The sequence below is a fragment of the Haliotis rufescens genome, unplaced genomic scaffold, assembly GCF_023055435.1.
Source record: "Haliotis rufescens isolate VD_foot unplaced genomic scaffold, xgHalRufe1.0.p SCAF_17, whole genome shotgun sequence".
Lineage (NCBI taxonomy): Eukaryota > Metazoa > Mollusca > Gastropoda > Lepetellida > Haliotidae > Haliotis > Haliotis rufescens.
Window position 1 is genome coordinate 14,753,239 of NW_025963857.1, and position 15,498 is coordinate 14,768,736.

Consider the following 15,498-nt stretch of genomic DNA (forward strand, 5'->3'; position numbering starts at 1 on the left):
CAGTAAAGTAGTCGAAATGTGGAGCAAAACATATTGAATTACTGAGCATCTTTATTTATTTTTTCCAGTACATGTACTTGCATTAGAATCTAAATTAAAGGGTCAGTGATCAAAATATTAATCATAATAATTTATATAATTGATTGTTACTTTGAATGAGAAATACGACAAAAACTTGCCTTTATATGTTGTCACTTTGAAGACTTCATTATTACTGAAATTTGTTGATTGGTTCAGAAAGAAAACAAATTTGTTTGAAAATATTTTGTTTTTATTTGAAATGACAGGTACATATTCGAAATAATTAAAGGTTTGTATTTCCGTGTGCAATAGTTAGCAGCCTTGCTCATTGCAGAAGCCTTGTTCTGGATTACTTCCGTAAGAACTAATAATGAATGTCATGATTGAAGGTTTATGGAACACCCGATTCTTTCATGTTGCTATAGTTAGTCTATCACCCATGAGTACTGGTACTGGTAAAAAGAAAGAATCAGGTGTTCTTTGGCTTCTTTTGAACAGTATATGGCTTAGATGGGGTTTATCCCTATTAGTTTTAAAACCTAAAATTGACCTACATTTTGTACATTACAAACAAATAGTTAAGTGACTGACCATTTGATGACAATGACTTTTTTCCAATTCTCCAGCATAAGTAATTTTTTTCAAGTATTTTCTGGGACAATTTTTTTTTCTCGATAAAATCCCCCCTCCTCAATATCAAATGGTTGGTTCCTAATGTGTTGACCGTGTACTGACTATTATTATTGGTACTGTTCTGAATTTATTACAGTTATTGTTAGTCAGGTAGCAAATTATGAGATTACCTTCATTGAAGTGCTGAATGATAACACATGTTTAGTTTCCTGCTCAGTTGAGTTGTGTATGCTAGATGTTGTTTATTTGTAATCATGTTGGTTGTTGAAGCTCAAGGTGATACACCATCCAGTGAAATAGTGTAGACTTTCATTAGTGAATTCATTCTAGACATTTTCATAGCAATATTGTGTCAAATATCACATTTACATTTCACATTCTGTTGTTCCTTGCCTGTGTTTCCAAGTTTAATTTACCAAAGATTACTTAAACTCTTTGTCATTTAGGGGTAGCCGAGTGGTTAAAGCGTTTGCTCGTCACACCAAAGACCCGAGTTCGATTCCCGACATGGGTACAATGTGTGAAGCTCATTTCTGGTGTCCCCTGACGTGATATTGCTGGAATATTGCTAAAAGCGGCGTAAAACCATAATCTGAGTACTCACTTTTGTCATTTAGAAAAACAAATGTTGATATTCAGTGTATTCCAGCAGAGTATTAGTTGTGTTATCATTAGAATGAAATGATATTGAATTGTCAAACCATATCCATTAATCCTGCGATTTTTTACTAAAGATAGCAATTCTGTAGAAAATATGATTTGGGGAGAATATTTTACTAAGGTGCATGCTTATTATGATAACCCTTTCAGATTAGGGGCGGTCGGGTAGCCTAGTGGTTAAAGCGTTCGCTCGTCACCGACGGGTTCGATTCCCGACATGGGTACATTGTGTGAAGCCCATTTCTGGTGTCCCCCGCCGTGATATTGCTGGAATATTGCTAAAAGCGGCGTAAAACCATACTCACTCACTCACTCACCTTTTAGATTACAGGAACAAATTGGCTCCTCATCTTCATTAGTATTGCATGGTAGGCCGTCTTTGTCATGAGTGTTTTTTTATTTTGTGTTGTACTTATATGCTTGTTGCCTGTAGTTTCGTATACCATTTGTCTGTACCGGTAGTTGTATTCCGTGTGTATATAATTGTTGGCGATTGTACTCCATATGTATATACAATGTGTATATAACATCATTCTTGTATGTGATATTGTATATTATCACACTATGCATATGTGTGAGTTTCATCCGACAATACAAGACATATACAGATGCCTGTTCTGCTGTCTTTTGTTTCTATGGTGATTGAAGAGTAATTCTCTGGTTAATTGACTGGTTTCATGGCTGTCATTTCTTAAAGAACAAGGGGGTTGCAAGAATGTCTGGTACTAAATATTAGACTGCTAAGCCTAAATGTGCTGGCATGTGCTTGTTTGTTATGTTACTGTTGAAGTGGCAGTAATTTCTCTCGAAGCTTATTTATCAAGTACCATATTCGACATAATAAGCGCCCCATTCTAATAAGTGCCCACCCCGATATTTGCTAATATATTGGCTAGTGAACAATCCCAATTAGCATCCCTTCTGATTGATCAATGTACACAAGGATATTATATGCGTAAAATACGCACTCGTGTGTTATATGCACCCTTAATTAGGGGCTATTAAATTCGGGAAATATATATCTGTCTTATATAAACATTTCAGCCTGTCAGCATAAACCACGAAATTTATCTTTCAACTCTGTTTTTTTTTCACCAAATGATATTCCCAAAAGAGCCCCCTATTTCTAATTTTGAGAGCACCCTGGGCGCTTATTATGTCGAATACGGTAATCATTCTTGACAACCAGCTGCAGCCTGTTTATATTGTCTCTTATAAACAGTCGTGAAATATGAAGTGTATGTGGGTATGAATGACAGTTATGTTGTATAGTACATTTTGCACATACATTTGGGTGTTGTGTATATTTGAAATATACAGTTGTATATCATGGCATGTTTATACATATATCTGTGTGTATATGTGATGAAGTAAGAATTGGTCATTCGAGGCAACAAATTAGGTGGCCTGGCTTGGTGTCGTGGTTGACTGATAGTCTGACAGCGTGGAGTGATGCTCATTGTATCAATTACTAGTTTGTCTTGTCCAGACTTGATATTTACAGGTCGCTGTCATATTGCTGGAACATTGCTATGTGTGCTGTTAAGCAACAAACAAACAAATCATGTGTTCATGTGAAATATACATTTGTATATCATGTCACATGTTCATATATATGTTTGTGCATATGAAATATACATCTGTATACCATGTCACATGTTCATATGTCTGTGCATGTGAAATATACATCTGTATATCATGTCACATTCACATATATATGTTTATGCATATGAAATATACATCTGTATACCATGTCACATGTTCATATGTCAATGCATGTGAAATATACATCTGTATATCATGTCACATGTTTGCATGTCACTGCATGTGAAATATACATCTGTATATCATGTCACATGTTTGCGTGTCAGTGCATATGAAATATACATCTGTATATCATGTCACATGTTTACATGTCTCTGCATGTGAAATATACATCTGTATATCCGGTCACATGTCTACATGTCACTGCATATGAAATATACATCTGTATATCATGTCACATGTCCACATGTCAGTGCATATGAAATATACATCTGTATATCATGTCACATGTTTACATGTCTCTGCATGTGAAATATACATCTGTATATCCGGTCACATGTCTACATGTCACTGCATGTGAAATATACATCTGTATATCATGTCACATGTTCATATGACAGTGCATGTGAAAAGTACATTCATATGTTTCACATATTCGTGTGTGTGAGAGTGTCAATGTAAACATGTGAAATATGCATATTACATAGGTTCTTCAGATAATTGTGAGTGTGCATGCATATATGTAAATAGGAAATATACAATAGTCCCATACATATCTATAACACAGTAGTGGTGTGCTTACACACATGTGTATATTTAAGAGGACATAGTGTATACATCATCCTCAATTATACAGGGTAATATATCTCCATCTATTATCATTAATACCCTTGACCCATTAACCGTAAGTCTTTGTTTGGAAAGTGGTGTATTATCGTATCTCTCTTATGACTGAGCACAGATTTTCTTTGGCTCTTGAGTGTAATTTGATTGAATGGCAAGTTTTAGTGTATCATTCATACTTGGTTCAAAACAGTGCCGTGGGTAAGATTGGTTCCAGGGTGTTAGTATGGAGACTTACTAATAGGCCATCAGCGACCCAAAAGGCGACTATGCTTGTCGTAAGAGGCGACGAGCGGGATCAAGTGTTCAGGCTCACTGACTTGGTTGATGCATGCCATCGTTTCCCAAATGCGTGGATCGATGCTCATGATGGCAGTCACTGGATTGTTTGGTACAGACTTGATTATTTACAGACCACCGTCATGCAGCTGGAATATTGCTGAGTGCGGCGTTAAACAACAAACAAACAAGCAAACTTTAAGCCAAAATTAAATGAAGGGATGTTTCTGGTTTCCAAACTGATCCAGATGTTTCTGTTAATGTGTTAACTTGTCATTGCTTGTAATTGATTGATTGTCGGTATATTGCGTACATATGAATCAATGTTTCCAAGCTTCAACTTAGGATAGCCAGAGCCAAGAAGGAAAATCCCATATTCTACTTAATAGGAAGAGGGCTTAACAATTAGTCAGAAGACCTTGAACCCTAAGCAAGAGAAGACGTTTTCCTGAGTACTAAAACAGGGAGCGGGAAGTCTTTATACAACCACATGTTCCCTCACGGTACCCAAGTGTACGAGTCAAGTACACTTCTTTCAGTCATAAAAGAACTGTGTATTTTATTTTAATGGGACATCAATTTTTTGCATTGACATTTAAACTTAACTCCATTCGTCACCACTCGCCCCTTTCGGTAACCTACAAGAAGACTCGCCCTCCTATGGATGAATATTACGTGCGAAAATATGACAAACTAATCAGAATGTGCGTATGACTTCAAGTACTTCGTTCAAAGAATCCCTCAGGAATACATTTTAATTTTACATGTCTTGCATCTGGAAATATACCCAAGATACACTTAACTGTGCTCAGTTATACTGTATAATACCATAAGTCCTGATGTGTTTAAATAGCATCTGGAATATATATTATATATGGGGGAAATATACTTGAATCATTACGTTGACAATTCTTTTAGCTTTGCCAATTTGCGCTTAGATAGAACCCAGTCGTAAAAATGGCCTCGAGAGGGGCTGTTCGGCTTGTCCCGGAATGACAGTTGGTCACGAATGACTTGACTTATAACAAAACTGGAGGCAAATAGGTCCAGTATATATATTTCATAGAATGGAGACATTATACATTGTATAATCAAAGATATATATGCATTTTACTGAAGGACTAAAGAGATTGACACACAGCAGTGTGTGTGTGTGTGTGTGTGTGTCTGTGTGTCTGTGTGTTCATCATGTAGATTTAGAACTATAATATCATGCAGTTACTATTGTGTGAAAAAGCTGTTGATATTATCACCGAATTATGCAAATGATGAAGCCCATTCCAGTGTGTGTGCATATAGAAGTGTTTTCTATCTGTAATGTAATGAGCTTAACATATGCACTATAAAACACAAGAGCGCAAAGTTTGATCACAATACTGATGGTATTTTCCTTGCAACTCATTTTGGTACAGTTCTGATCACCATTTTTATGTAGAAGGATTTCAGTGATGACTTGGAAGTTCTGTTATATCCCGATGTTTAGTCTGCAGCTTGTTCAGATTAATTGTTTTTCAGTTTAGTTTTTTACGCCATATGTTTTGTATATTTTGTAACATCTGTCAGTGTGAATGCCTTATAGTATTAGGTGACACTCTCATGATATCACTGCTTTTTTATGAAACTAACCACATTATTTCAGATGTGCTGATCATATCACCCCCCAACCCCCACCCACCCCAAAAAAAATGTATTTACTTTTGTTCAACATATTTTATTTATTGAGAAATGGATCAGATACAAGTTACCTCATATCAGACCCTTTCAGAAAATATTGTCAACAAATAACATATTTTACACATTAAAAATAGTTGAAATCCAAAATGTGATGCTTACAACCCTCAGCAAAGAGTTTTGGCATTGTAAAAGCATGTCAGCTTGCATCAATCATTTAAAATTCATTGTATGAGAACCAATCTTACTCAGTTGTCAGCCTAATAGTATATCAACCAGTGAGTGTTGGTGCATCACTGAATGTGTAGGTCATGTTTTCATAAAGAAAATGGAAAACTGGCTCCAGTAATGTCCTTGACCATCATTAGTTTATGTGTAGGATGTTTACCAGGAGGTATAGAACTGAGGATAAAGGATTTCCTTTGAACAAACAGCCTAGACTAGATTGGCTGTTTAAGTAGCCTGGAGTTAGGCTAAGCTGTATAATGGACGTAATCGCCCGCAGAAGTTGCCAGTTTGAAGCAGTGTTATATGATGACTGTATGATTCATTGATCCAGCGTGTTATGACATCAATGAAGCGGACATGCACCAGATGTGTATATATCAACCTACCAAATATTGTACATTTGATCAATTATACATGTATATGTGAGAGTATAAGCAAGAACTGGAACTGACTTGTTGCTGGCCATTGTTGCTGCTACTGCTATAACAGGATGCCAGCAGCTTCCAGCAGGCGCTCCCATATTCCAAACCAGCCAACTCTCAATAAAATTGTATCTAGAACTCACCACAGGTCATGGTTCTTTTGTCTGATTGTTTTTTCTCTGTCTCTGGGATTCGGGGGGAAGAGGTCCTGAGTACTCTATGTTTGTGCTAAGTTTGTTTGTTCGTTGTTTAAAGCAGCATTTAGCAGTATTCCAGCTGTATGACAGCGGTCTGTAAACCAGACAGTCCAGCTATTGACATTTTGAGCACCGATATACAACTGGGACACAATGACATGCATCATCCAAGTCACCTAGCCTGACCGCCTCTTACGACAAGCATGGGTTGATGACTACCAGTTATCACAAGGATCTTCGCGGGGGCTTTTGTTAAGCGTCAACTTTCATGTGTGACCTGGCAGAATGTGTTATCATACCTGAGTAGTGTATATTGCTCATGCTGAACCACTGATGATCAAAGCAAGACACAAACAGACAAAAACATAATTCATTTCACCACAATTTGCTGTGCAGATTTGCGTCCCTTGGGTAGCCAGAGACGTGGGTTCAAATCCTAATATGCCCTGTGCACATGGTTTCATATATCTGTGACCGGTATCACTTTGGACTTTCCTCCCACGTTAAACATGTCGTGATGTATTAGCAGCTGCCTACAGACCCTTCCACAACAATGTGCTGGATGAAGTCAGTCAGAAATGATTGCCTTATAATTATTCTATTGTTAGACAGAATTGTATATACTGCAGGGCTCATATTAGTACGACACAGACAACACGAAAGGCCTGACAGTTAGGTTCAGGATACAGAGCCAGCTGAACATTTCTTTTTCGGAAATGAAACTATTTATTCGTATATATATCTCTGTTACATACATATATATGCTGCCTCAAAAGGCGAATATGCTTGTAAGAGGGGGATTAACGGGATCAGGTGGTCAGGCTTGATGACTTGGTTGATGCATGTCATCGTATTCCATTTGTGTTGATCGATGCTCATGATGTCAATCACTGGATTGTCTTGTCCAGACTCGATTATTTACAGACCGCCTTCATATAGCTGGCATATTGCTGAGTGCGGCGTTAAACAACAAATATATATATGCAGTCTGAGTACAACTGAGGGGTTTGTTTTTTGTTTTGTTTTGGGGTTTTTTTTACGGGGGGGGGGGTTCTTCCTCAACCAAAAAATTTTTTAACTTATCCTCAGCACTTTTTAGTAGTCTCGGGCTAGCGGACTAGTAGATTTTAAGATACTTTCCACCATGACAGACCAAGGATCATAATCAGCACAAAGTTGGTATTTGAACTCATGCACTCACCGAATCATGGCGCGGTTCTTTTCGAACCATGCACCGTGCACCTCTCGTGAACTGGAAACCTTTGCTAACACAGAAACTCATTAAGTTCTTATAAGTGCTTATATATATGGTGGATATAGTTATATTTAATGACCAATAACAAGTTCCACAGTAAATTAAAAAAATATACCCCCTATATGTAAGTACGTATATATAGGGGTGTATGTTTTTATTTACTGACCAATAACGAGTTCCCGTGGTTGCTGACAGCGGGCTCTATACATGCGCCTGTAAACCAGCACTCACTGTAGGATCGCACATCAAAGACTGCACCGAATATACTGTATTAATAGTGTAGAACAAGTTTCATCAACACTATTACTATGTTAGTACAGATCAACACTGATCTGAATATATGATGGCAACACCTGTTCCGCGCTTTAAGTTATGTGAAGTTCGCGAACATGCATCGAAGGACCCCTTTCACGCAGCCGTCATATCACATACGACTGTCGAAGCTATTGTCATTCCTCAGCATCGTTGTTCAATTGTTTTAATTACTTTTTAAAAGGTAAGACTGACAGAAAGACATGCTTGGGCGTCATCTTTCAAAGCATTGTTATGTTATTGATTTGGGGTTTGTCTGGTATAAGCACGACGTGGGCAATGGTAAACACTTTATTTCTACTTTCAAGCAAAGACGAGTGAATTGTAATAGTGAGTGAGTCAGTTGGGTTTAACGCCGCTTTTAGCAGTATTCCAGTTATATCGCGTCGTGTCAGCTTAATGTGGGAGGAAAGCCCGAAGTGATGCAGGTCTCGGACGTTTACCACTTCGGTGAAACCCACGAGCACGGGTATGGTGCTGACAAACCTAGAAACATAATCGGGGCGAACCGGGATTCGAACCCACAATCCTAGGTTTCTGGCGTGCCCAAGGGACGCAACTCTGCACAGCGAATCACGGCGCCTTAGACGACTGGACCACCCGTGCCCCCTGAATTGTAAGAAAACATGTGTTTTGGGAAGATTAAGGTCTCTCTAAATTTGGTTCATGATAAACCCGTGAAGATCCGGAATGGAATAGGTCTTCAGCAACCCATCCTTGCCGTAAAAGGCGACTATGCTTGTCGTAAGAGGCGACTAACGGGATCGGGTGGTCCGGCTCGCAGACTTGGTTGATGATGACTTTGTACGATGAAGTGGTACATGTTCAATGTGTGACAGCAGATACAGCGAGGATAGACTCTTATTTCATGTTTGAATGTAAAGCATATGGCTCTTTACGCATTATGTATGCCTATCTTTGAAAATAGTCAAAATGTTATTAATATTCAAAGGTATTTAACTGCAATAGTAAATCACAAATAGAAAACTGTTCACGATATGTTAAGGCAATCTATAAACCATAGGCAATAATTATTATCACCTGTCACTGCTCAATAATGCATGGTATATGTTTGAATGTGTTCTATGATTGTGGCATACTGTATTGTACATGGGCCCTGCGAGGCCATCTTGCAAGAGGTGAAGATCCCTTGAAAAGTGATTGATGATTGTTCTTTAAAATTGTAAATAATTAAAAATGGAACTTTGGAAGCTTGAAAATGGCACCTTATCTTCATACTGTGTGTATACTAGTCTTGATGCCTTGAGCAAGTAGGTTCTGGTTGTTTCTACTAGATGGTTCAAGACAAAATATGCTTCTGGTGCAGTCGATGTCTGATGGAATGGTGCTTCATCCAGGGTGTGGGGTAGCCAGCCTGGCGGTGGAAGTCCTTGCTCATCACACCAAAAAGCTGGTTCGATTCCCCACATGGGTGGAGGCCACTCTGCAATCTCCCATGTTGATATTGCTGGCATATTCCAACTCACTAACTGAGAGCATGCTCAACAGAACTACAATCAACAGTCAAGTTGATATAAATAAACTAAGCGGCAAAAGAAAGTATAGGCTGGCAATTTGTAATTTTCCTAAAAACAGCCATAACTAGTGGAAAGTGGGTATTGGGAACATGACTGCCCAGGAACAGGTACCAAAAAACACCTCACCCGAACGCGCCACCTTTGACGTGCGGTGACAAAAAAATGGTGAAACAGGTTTCCCGCCTATGACATAAACTGCACGTGCATGTTAGCTGTATAAATGCGTTCGTCTGCAGGGTATAACCACACGTGATGAAAGCACACAAAAGAAATGCCACGACTGTCACGGGAGCACAGAGAGAGAGAGAGCCATCGGTATGGCCGAAATGGGGGCAACACAGGTCCAAATTGCCAGACGGTTTGGTTGTACATGTACACCATTGACAGTAGCCATGCAGGCTGATTCAACGGTACAGGCAGACAGGGAGGACACAGGACAGACCTAGAACCGGACGACCCCGAGTGACAACACCACTGGAAGACGGTCAGATACGGCTCATTCACCTGCGAAACAGATTCGTAACGGCGACGGCAGCAACAGCGTTGGGACTTCCCATTAGCCAACGTACAGTACTACGACGACATCGTCCTGCTTGAAACCGAGCGTATCGTCCTTTCCGAGGAATGGTACTGACTGCTCAGCATCGACGCCTGAGACTGCGATAGGCGAGACAGGTTCGACGCTAGCAAGTAAGAAATTGGCGTCGAGTGCTGTTTACTGATGAAAGTCGGTTTAACGTTTCGAAAGACGGCAGAAAACGAGTTTATCGACGCAGAGGGAAACGTTTGGCTCCGGCCTGTATTCAAGAGGTCCATCCATTCGGCGGGGGAGGTGTCATGGTGTGGGGCGGTATTTGTGGAGATCAGAAGATTTGGTGATTATACAGGGAAACCTGAACGCTGTGCAGTACAGAGACCAAGTGTTGCAGCCAGTTGTGCTTCCGTTCTTACAAAACCAACAGCAGGGGACATTGTTTCAACACGACAATGCTAGACCCCATACTGCAAGACTGACTCGGAACTTTCTAAACCAGCAGAACGTTGACGTTTTGCCCTGGCCCTGCCCACTCACCCGCTTTGAATCCTATTGAACATCTGTGGGACCATCTTGACAGACAGATTAGAGGACGCCATCAGCCTCCCGTCAACAGACAAGAATTGCAGCAGGCCCTGAGAGACGAGTGGCAACGGATTCCAGTCAACGTCATCAGAAGACTGACGTCATCGATGAGGCGGCGTATCACAGCATACATTGAGGCAGCTGGAGGTCATACACGCTATTGAAGGCAACTGTGTCGACAATGAACTTGTAGTGTGTCTCACAATTTTTTGGTGACATTTCAGACAACTTTTGAAGATGAAATTTCTTACCCCACCATTGTTTACCTTGAGCTTACATTACCTGTGATTGCACAATTTCATTCAAACTGTGGTTGATCGATCATTTGTTACCCCTCCCTCATCTTCCCGAGGCAAGGAGTTCCACCCTTGCCGAACTAGGCTTGAATTCCTGGGCTCGATCGTAGCGCCACCAGTGGTTATTACCAGTTATGTCCCTTCTGAGCCTCTCCTATGGACCAATCAGATTCCACCTCTCGTATCACTTGCATTTGTTTCAAACAAAACGGCGGCGCCCAGTCAAGATAATCAAGGTCTATATTGTGATAAAACGGGTCTTACATCGCGAAGTGCATCAAATCAAGTGAGCACCTTGATTAGAAACTTGAAAAGACTTGGAAATTATCTGTTGACAACGAGTTGGCGGTTCACATGTTTTGCAAATCCTGCAATCGACCGAAATCGATTTACAAACCGGATTTCGATTTCGGTGCGCGATTTTGATACTATACATAGACTCGTTAGTCCAGCCAAAATGTAACTCCATAATTCCTGCCTTGTTCGGCAAGGGTGGAAACTGGACTTTCATAGTCAGTTAACTCCCTTGCCTCGGGAAGATGCCCCTCCCTAGATTATATTGTTATTCACAGCAAAACCTCTTCTTGTTATTTTTTTATCGATCATGGAACTCGACCTATACTTTCTTTTGCCGCCCAGTTTATATACAGTAAACTACGTTTGTAACGAACACGGTTATGACGAACTGACGCATATAACGAACTTATTTTGGGTCTCGGACATTTGCTGTATATATGCTTACACCGAACTACGGTTTTAACGAACTAAAATAAAGTGGTCCCTTGAGTTCGTTATAACCGTAGTTTACCGCATGCACGCACGCACGCACGCACGCACACACACACTCACACATGGAAGGTGAGGTGAGGTGAAATTGGGTTTAACGTCGCGTCCAAGATTATTGCACTTATATAGCGACGTGCATGCACGTGTATGTGTGTGTGTGGCTGCTTGTACTAGTCCGGACTGATGCCGATTTATAGTGCTAGCTCACTGAGATACCATGCCGCAGTTTAACATGAATACCCCACTCAGACACAGTATACTGACTCCGAGCCGACCAGTCCTTGTTTTAGCCCCTTAATGCCGAGCGCCAGACAGGGTAACAGCAAGTACCATCTTTTAACGTCTTTTTGTATGACGCGGCCCGGGATCGAACCCTGGACCCTCCGCTCTCCGGGCGGACGCTCTACCACAAGACCACGGAGGCGGTCTCACACATGGAAGAGGAAAGCTTCTTTTGAAGAAAAAAACACAACTGCTAACCATGGGAATGCAACTTGCCTATTGGTGTAATATAATACGGACGCATCTTCTCCTTTCACGACTGTACTCCTGCGGACCTGGGACCGTTGTGGCAATTATTTACCAGTTCTTATTTATTTGTTTGTTTGTTGTTTTACGCCGAACTCAGCAATATTCCAGCTATATGACGGCGGTCTGTAAATAATCAAGTCTGGATCAAACATTCCAGTGATTGACATCATGAGCATATGCATCAACCAAGTTTGATTTAAGGTAACCTGTCGCAATAACGATAAGTCAATATCAAAGCCGTTTATACGGAGCAGCACGGGGATGCGATTACTCAGCAAACTGTAGGAACGTAATATGCTGACTGGTATAAAAAGGAAAATATATAATAAATTGTATTTCGGGATTCTATATTCTATATTCTAACAGAGAAAACAGTGCTTCAAATGTCTGGGGAAAGTCACAGAATTGCGGACACTAACAGCAAAATAAACTTTTGTTGAGAAGAATATTTCATTTGTTAACGTTTGAGAGACACGTGGTCTCAACGATACAGTTCCCAGAGGAGTTTCCCGGCTGGAATTGGTTCCAAGCAACCTTGGCTTCATTCGTAACCACTCGCATCTTTCCGTGACCTTGTCCCGGAATGGTTCTACATTCGTCAACACTCGCCCCTTTCCGTAACCTTTTTTGCTTGTCCCGGATTAACACGAGTTGGTCACTGATGCCGTGGCTTATCTTACGAGGCAACTCTTTTATTGTTTGTTTCTTGTTTGACGCCGCACTCAGCAATATTCCAGCTATATATCTGTAAATACTCGAGTCTGGACCAGACAATCTAGTGACTGACATCATGAGCACCGATCCACGTTATTCGGATACGATGACATGCATCAACCAAGTCAGCCTATTTGAGCAAGGTGATTATGGTGGGGTTTTTCAATATTTCGTCACAAAAGTCCGTTTTGTTCATCATTTTCGGATAAATATTTCTCTCTTCTAATGAAAACGTCATCCTGGCGGCATTATTTGCGTAATTCGAATATTATTGTGACGTAAGGTCGGAATAGCGTCAGAAGATTCGACAAATTGTGGTTTTCTAGGACAGCGGTGGTGATCAGTGGATTTTTCAAAAGGGGAGCACAAAAGGATTAGGAAATAATTGGTAATATAAAGAAATTGTTGAGCTCACATGTGTGTCATATTGATTTTACGAAACTCGTGTAAAAATTCATGTATTACCCTCTCTCTCGCTAGGGAAATAGAAGAATTTTGACACTCGTTTCTTAAAATCAGTATGACAATAGAGGATATGATATTCGTAATCATGTCATACTATGTTTACGACACAAGTGTCTAAATTCCGGTATTTCAAGAGCGAGGGCGAGGGAAATGTTTGAATTTAGGCACGAGTATCGTAAATATAGCATGACATGAACACGAATATAATGTCCTATTTTTTTACCTATAAGAACAGCAAGTCGCAACAGCAGCGGTACTACAATTTGACGAATGACGTCAACAATCTTCACCTATGACGTCGTTACTAGTGTGACGACATTCCGACCTCACGTCACAGTAACATTCGAATGACGTCAAAAATGCCACCCGGATGACGAAACCAAGGGCGCGTTGCAAGCCACGAATCGCTTAGAGAAAGCAAATTCATCGCTCAACCCGGGGTCTGCAACAGTTCGAAGCGCTTGCGCACTCTTCCAAAATGGCGGTACAACTATACCGCTTGGTTGCCTTGACGTTTGTGTGTTTGTTGTTTAACGCCGCACTCAGCAATCTTCCAGCTATATGACGGCGGTTTGTAAATAATCGAGTATGGACCAGACAATCCAGTGGTTGACATCATGAGCATCTATCCACGTAATTGGGATACGATGACATGCATCAACCATGTCAGCGAGCCTGACCATCTGCGTAAAGAAGAACGTAATAGAAGAGGCTCGATGACGAGCTGATGAAATTTATGACTACTTTGAAGATGTGGAGCAGACTGAGGATGATGGGGTGTTAGCTACCTTTGCTCATTTTCTAGTTGATCCAGTCAAGAATTCCTTGTTCCGCTGTCAAAGTAAGCCGCCATTTTGGTTTGAGAACGAAGCGACCTCAGTCAGCGATTGTTTCGCTTGCAAGCGGCTGAAAGTTAGCGCACTGTTGTAAGGCGAATCGCTGTACATCGCTTACTAGCGATTGGCGCTTTGCAACGCGCCCCAATACTCTGTCGTGACGTGATATGACACTAGGGCACATATGATTTTTATGAACCACGATATGTTTGCCCTCGTATGTAATAATATTGTTTATTACTTGCCCGTGAAGAGATCACCCGTTTAATAAACATACAGCTTTATTACACATTGTGTAATACCAAAACGCGTGCTTATGTACTCTCGGAACACGTTTCACGAACAAATATTGAAAGCTCTCAACATCCCTTGGCTTATTCAACGACATTGCGTGTGGAGTTGATAGATCACTGAGAGGAGCTTATGCACACTCGATGACCCCAGCAACCTTGTTGCTAGGTTGACGTCACATGGCATTGATTCGCCGATGTATCTTGCATCAAAATTCCACAAATTACGTCATCGGGTATTGTGACGTTATTGAAAACTTTGAGGTGCAAGGCCCGTTCCACAAGGCGATCGTATTGTAGCGCAACGACAGTCGTTGGTCTAAGTTAAAGTATGTGAGATGCGAAAGTCTTAGCCCTACGATAATTTTGTGAATTCTAAAGGTAGACCCGTTGTATGGTATGAAATTCATACGTTTCAACTTTTGACGTGTTTGAAGTATTATTCTGTTAAACTCAATTGGACTGTGTCGTGGATCATGTAGGTGTCAGCCTATTCATACTCAACAGTATAATTCAAAAAACGTTATAAATTGCAAGTAATAAATAAAATACTAAACGAGCTTTCGCTCGTCAGATACCACAACTATTCACTCGTTTCATAAAATTGGTTATACACGGGAGCTCGTTTAGTATTCTATACTTATATGATGACGGAAACAATACACTTTTGTCTCGTGACGTTATTGACCCTAGGGCACATATGATTTTTATGAACCCCGATATGTTTGCCCTCGTAGGTATAAAAGACATTTTTTTACCCCCATTCTCATAACCCCTCACATTAATTAGTGGTATGCAATTATTAATGATAAGAAACTAACTATTTCATTGGAATAGGTCGATTGAGGAACTAGTT